The sequence below is a fragment of the Hirsutella rhossiliensis genome, assembly GCF_020360975.1.
Source record: "Hirsutella rhossiliensis strain HR02 chromosome Unknown scaffold00001, whole genome shotgun sequence".
Classification (NCBI taxonomy): domain Eukaryota; kingdom Fungi; phylum Ascomycota; class Sordariomycetes; order Hypocreales; family Ophiocordycipitaceae; genus Hirsutella; species Hirsutella rhossiliensis.
The window spans coordinates 4630575-4637858 of NW_025408667.1; positions in this window are offsets into that span (position 1 = coordinate 4630575).

Consider the following 7284-nt stretch of genomic DNA (forward strand, 5'->3'; position numbering starts at 1 on the left):
ATATAATATAAGCGTCTAGCTATCGGCTATATCGACGGACTATCCCCTACGTATAAATTAGTCGACGACGTCTATACTTAGAGACGGTAATAATGCCTTTACTTATTCTACTACGGATTCGAGATGCCTATAGACCCCCTTATAGCCTTTATAAAGCCTAAACTAGTAAAGTAGATTAAGAATACGTCGTTTTACGCCGTTTAAGTATAGAAAGGTACCGAATATATAGGGGAACTTATTACTTCTTTTAGAGGCTTAAGAATAGTAAAGGATCGACGTAATTATTATAATCCTATAGTTAAACTTTAAAGGATCTCGTAGTAGTCGATCCTTTCTCTTTACTTTAGGCGCTATAAGACTATTAAGTAGTCTAAAAAGGAGAGGAGCCTACGTATTAACTTACTTATATATATCCTTAAGGTCTATATCGCTAAGTATATACTTATAGGCCTCGGATTTTTCTTTATCTTTAGGCTGCTCCTTCTATTTAGAATTAGACTATAGGGTATTCTCTAGCTTAGAGTCTACTTAATAGGCACTAAATATCTTTCCCGCGTTTTTTAGCGCCGTTATTTCCTTTCTTAGCGCCTTTACGAAGATAATTCCAGCTATACTAAACGTAGGATATTATCGTATAGCCTCTAGTACCTCTAGCTAAGTATATATCGTATCTATAAGGCGTTTAGCACGTATAGTAGGTCGATCTCTATAGCCGTTATCGCCTTAGGTTATTATATATACTTAGATAAACTCGGCTAGCGTTAAGTAGTGCGTTTTAGATATATATTAATATATATTACTTACTCGCTTTCCTACCGTCTATACCTAAGATCTAACGGGTTTACTACCGCGGCCGGGGTAATTTAAAGTAGTAATCCGCCGCTATTTATCTCTTCTACCTAGAGTTATCGGGTTTAAGTATATACTACGTCGGCGCGACGTTTAATCTAATATCGTTTAGATTTTACTAGGCTATTAAGAAAAAATAAAGAATTTAATTAAGCCTATTAATTCTAATATATAATAGCTAGTTATAGAGGAAAACGAAGTTAAAGCGGTTAGTATACTTCTATATAAACGATCTTAACTTAGGCTAAAAATCTAGAATATAGCACTTAAGCTATTTAGTTAAGGAGCGTATATAACTTACCGATTAAGTATAGTCCGCTCCGGTAGCGTAGTTATAACTAATAGCCTAAGCTCTACTAAGGTAACCTTATACTTACCTAAGCGCTACTAAGGTAACCTTATATATATATATATAGATCTCTATAATAGTATAAGATATAAAATAATAATAATAATAATACTCGGTCTATAAAGCGAACGCTAGCTAGGTATTAAGGGGCCTTATTATAGAGACGCCGGCTAAGGCCGTAATTATAGTAGGGCGAAGCGCGTCGCCTACGTCGACACCCGCGAAAAGATCGATACGCGTCGTAAGGCTAAGCACTAAAATTCGAGAAGCCGCGCGATAGCCCGACGATCTAGCAAAGAAGACAATACGTATAACTAAGCTTATAACGCGTATTGCCTCGGATAATATCGCTATTAGTAACGCGACTAAGCGGCGTAAAGTTACTAGTAGTAGTAGTAGCGCGAACGAAGGCCGAGCTATGCTCTAGAAAGTTCTCGAACTCTTAAGCGAGTTACGTTAAGAAACGTAAAAGCTTAGCTAGGCGATAGATATATAAAACGAGATTATATCTAAGTAATAGTAGATAATCTAGGAAATAAATTAATAAGGGAAAGAGATAAGAGATAAGCTTTATTATATTAGAGCGTAGTTAAAGACCTTAGTTATACTTATATCTTCTTTATAAAGTAGTCTATAGATATTATATATAAGCGCTATAGGGCTATCGCCGACGATCTAGATAATAAACTAGGGCACTATACTAGTAGCTAAATCGGTATAAATAGCTGTTAGCGATAGTCTCTACTATATAGTAAATATATTATAAGTCGAAGAAGCGAATAGGTACTAGATATAGATCGGTAATATCTAAAAAGCTATAGAGAGCGATATAAGAAAGAGTTAGAGGTAGGAGACTTAGAAATATATAGCGGTTATAATAGACGCTCGAAACCCCGACCGGATTAAAATTTTATATAGAGACTAAACTAAGTTAAAGTAGGTTAAGGAAGTAGCGTAAAAGATAGTAACTTTAGGAGCTAGGGTCCTAAGAGATTAGCTTTACCCTATTAAAGTCGATAACGCTAAGTATACTATAGTGCTAGACGCCGAAGGCAACGTTCTACTAGGCGTAGCTAAGGCGCTCGGAGCTAAGAATTACGTTATAATTACTAAGATTACCTAGCTTAGTAATAAAGAGAAAGCTAAAGCGTACGGGTTAATAGTAATCTATATTACTAAAGAGAGTAACGCGTAAAGACTTCTAGATAGTATATAGTTTAATATTATAAGAGAGTCCGCCTATACTAATATTTTTAAACGCCGTATAAGACCGATTTAGTACTTTAACTATTAAGAGATAGGATATAAGGCGTTTTTATATAAGAAGCTATAAAGGTATAGTAGATACGCGAAAGTAAAATATTATTATAGAGAATATAAGGAGATAGTACTAAAGTACGTACCTTATAGTAGGCTATATAAATTATATAGCTAGAACTATTAGGCGCAGAACCCTAGGGATAAGATATAGGTAGCGTCTAGCCCTTTAGGCTAAGTAGCGGAAGTAAGAATCTACTTAGTATTAATTATAGCACTAACCTTTAATAATACTAATATATAGGTATTCGACTTCGGATTTTAATAGACCGCGCTTTAGCTACTAAAGGTAGGACGCTAAATACTTAGAGAAATTAGCCTTTAAGTAGGCCTATTATAAAGTAAGTAGCGGCGAGGTTAGTATAGCGTATACTAACTTATAGGGCTTAAGGTATTATATATTTATTAAGATTATACTAGTAACCTATCTAAAGGTATCTAGAACTTCGACGTTAAATAGGAGTGAAAAACTAAAGTACTTAGAGGAAAACCCTCCCCTCTTTTCGTAGCTAGTCCGCCCTTATACCGGGTCGCGGTTATAATACGTAGGAATCTTACGCCGGCTATCTTAAGTATCGTTATAGTTAGTCGGAATCGTATTAGCCCTACTATAAAGTAACCTTAGAAAGTAACTTCTTTACGTACGTAGGGTATATAGCGTTAATTAGTAGTACGAGCGTTTTTAGTTAACGGTTAATAGTTAATTATATAATTATCTCTAACCTTATCCTATAACGATATCTTCCCGGGCTCTGCTTTATTTTTCCGCCGTAAGGCTTAGCGGGCTATTTTTATTAATACCGGCCTTTAGCCGGGCCGGTAGTCGGGTTATCGCACCGGCTTCGCGCCGTACTTATTAAGTTACTAGTATCGGCCCTAGGTTTTTATTTTCCCGGTCGGGGGGCCCGGACCGGGGTTAGGGGGAGGTCCTAACGAATTCGTCGCTAGGTCTAGGTAGGCGAGGTCCGGGCCGGCCTACTTATAGCTAGGCTAGACTGCTAGTATATTTATAAGGGCTTCTAGAAGCGCTAATTAGCTAATTAATAAGTAGGTTAGCGTAGTCTACTAGTTTAACTAAAAATTAATCGTGCCCTTAGCCGGATTCGAACCGACTTTAGCGTTATAGCTAGTAGGCTTCCTAGGTATATAACTACTATACTATAAGGGTAGGTATTATATATTAATATATTAAAATATTAGTAGCTTTTACGTCTAGGCCCTATAAGAGAAATCCTTTAAGTAATATATATATATATATATATTTATTAAATTAAATCGATGATTCCCGTTCCCTAGTTAAATTAAATCGGATGCCCGATTTTAAGTTAATTTATTTATTTATAAGTCTACCTATAAAGCCGGACTAGGATAACGTAGGCGCGGTCGGCTCTTTAAACGGCGCTTAAGAGAGGGCTATACTTAGTGTTTATTAATCCCTTAAGGTAAAATATAACTGCTTACGCCTTAGCTATCTATTTATCGACGTAAGCCTTAAAGGTTATTATACTTTTAAGCTAGATACCGAGCTACCGTATTACTTAGTCCGGGCGTTTCTATATATCGCCGCGGGGCACCGGCGGCGATATTATAGGGGTAGTTCGAGAGAATTATATAACTTCCGTCTTTTTTAGGTAGAGAGCTAAGGTTAACTAAAGAACCCCCTTTTGCCTAAAAGTCCTCCTTAGAGCCCCCTACTAGAGCTACCTAAGCTACTACTAACTAAGGACCCGATAATTAAAAGGGATTTAAGTAAATCCCCGATAATTAAGAGATTACTAAGTAAGTCCCTAATAATAGGAATTCTAGCCTTAGCTATAGTAGTTTCTCGCTTTGCGATATTATTAAGTCCTTTAAGAACCTTAATAGCGGCGTCGTAATTCTCTCTGAGGTTCCTCTTAAGGCTTATAATATTATTACGGGCTTAAAAGGATAGACTTATCGCGGGCGCGGTAAGAGTGCTACTTAAGGCATAGGCGATAAGAATAGCTATATAGAAGGGCTTTATCTCGTTAAAGAAATATAGTTTATAAATTAGGCACTTAAATAGCTATTAATATTCTAAAATAACCTTTTAGTAATAAGTAAATATAGCTATAGAAGTAGGTATAAGCCTTTATTTTATTACTAAAGTAGTTAACCTAGTCCTAGTTATTACTTATAATAAAATAAGATAAGAATAAAGATAGAAGGGAATATTAAAAGACTAGTACTAAAAGATAATCTAAGTAGGAATAAAAGTAGTAGTCTAGAACTATAAGGGATATAGCAATATACTATAGCTTAGTATATATCGATAATAGCTCTTATACTTTTATAGATAAACTATAGTAGTACTATCCCTTAATATTACGCGCTTAAAGCTATAGGTTATACGATCTAAAACTAAAGTAGGGATTATAACGTAGGGCTAGAGGTATATAAGGACGTAGGGATACCTATAGCCTACTAAAGGAACTCTTTAAAGATTAATAAATTAAATAATTAACCCCCGTTCTTTACTTTTTATTTAGTTATATATACGCCTTATAGTTTAATCTCTCTCCCCTTTAAGGTATAGAGACTATTAAACGGGACCGGCTTAAATTATAGACTTAATATAGCTTCCTTTAAAACTAGCTAAAGTAATAGAGCGCTATATATATTAATCTTAGGTAGCGGAATCTATATTATAGATAGCATTCCTATCTTTAGCGTAGGTTCCCCTTATAAAGGAATTAGATATAATAGAATCTTAATTAAATAGCGGCGAGGCTAAACTAAGACCGTCGCCGACGATAAGTAAAAGAAAAATTATAATATAAAAAAGGCTAGATAAGCTTATAGCGGCTAGAGCTATAAAGAAAAGAAAAGAGTTATATAGTAAGCTTTAGTAAGGTAAGAATATAAGGTAATAGGCTAAACCTACTACCTTTAACGTAGCCTTTAATAGAGCTTAGGAAATATAAACCGAACTAAGAGAGATCCGGTAATAGCTAGATTAATAGATCGATTATTCGCGGTAGTAAGGGAAGTAAATATAGTAGCTCCTAAGCGCCCTCTTAGAAAAATTAAGTAAACGTAGCTTACGACGACGGTCTAGGTTGCTAGAGTATAGCCTATTACTATAGTAAAGGATTTAAGAACGCTCTCTTATTTATAAGCCTAAGAATAAAAACTAAGTATAGATTTAGTAGTTCTAAAGTACTTTAGTAGCCGAGCTTTTTACCTTTATTAGAACCCTTTAATAGGTATTTTAGGAGCACACCTACTACTATTAGGATAAGTAAAGGAGAATTAAGCTAGCGGCGGGCTATCTTAGCTAGATATTAAAAAGGGATTTCTTAGATAATCTATAACTTAAATTCGATAAAAGTAAAGAAAATATAATATAGGGAGATATAGAGGACTAGCTCTAAAGTAATATTAATAAACCTTAAGGTTATACTTAGAATATATATACTAGCCTAACTAAGCTTAAGTAAAAGCCTAGCTAGTTATTCTAAGACTTCTTTTAGTAATATTATATAATTAAAAGTAAGTTCTATTAAACTATTCCTAACTAGCTATATATTAAGATATTTCTCTTTTACTATAATAAAGATATTAAGGATCTCTTTTAATCCTAAAACTACCTTAAATTATAGACCGACTTAATAAAAAAGGGCTATAAGTATAATAACGATTTCTATAATAAGGGTTGCTAACCCTACTATAGCGCTAGTAATTTAAGGTTAATAGAAACGAATAGTAAAGAGGATATATTAATAAGGAAGGATAAGCCTAGCGCTTATTTTAAATATAAGAAGCCCGGTTATATATAACTAAAGTATACTAAGCTTAATTATAAACGATATAGTAATAGTAGATATACTATAGCCTATTACTCCTACCTAGTTATAGGTCTTAATAGGATATATAAGGTCTAATAAGAACTAAAGGATAAGGATTAGGAACTATACTAGCTCTTATTTTAGAGTAGTAAGAACTAAATACCCTATTAGTTATAATAAGATAGCTAGTAGTCTAAGATATATTTAGCTTTACTTAATTAAGGTAGCTACTATAACCTAATCTCTTTAAGGCTACTTACTTAATATAATTAATAGCGAATAGAACTAACGATAGAGTAACCTAAAATAATAGACTATAGCTAGATTAATATAAAAGGAACTATCTATATCTTACTTAAGGTAAGGGATAGCTAGGGAACTAAGAAAATTCTTTAGGTCTTTTACTTTATCTTATTTATAGCTAATAAAGAAGGACTTTAGCTAGGTAAACCCTAGCTAAAATATATTAGTCTATTACTAAAGAGGGTAGATTACCTTACCTAGGCTTTTACTACGCCCCTATAAAGGATATCGTTTATTTATAGCGTAAAATAGATTAAGTGTCTCGCGAAATCTTACTTTAGTATACCCTTTACTTATAAGAATAATAATAAAGTAGTAGCTCCTTTAAAAGATATAGCCCTATTAAAAGTTCCCTTAGTATACTAAGATTAAGTAAACGTCTTTTTAGAGGAAGAGGCTACTAGGTTACCCCCTCTTTTAGGGCGTTCCTATTTAATCGACCTTAAGGATAGGTAAATACCCCTTCTAAGACCTATCTATAATCTATTAAAATATAAGCTCGCGGTATTACGCGAATATATTACTTTAGCTTAGGCGAAAGGATAGATTTAACGATTAATTAGTCTTATAAGCTCTCTACTTTTCTTTATTCCTAAAAAAGAAGGGAAACTATAGTTATACGTTAACTACTATAGGTTAAATAAGGTAACTAAGAAG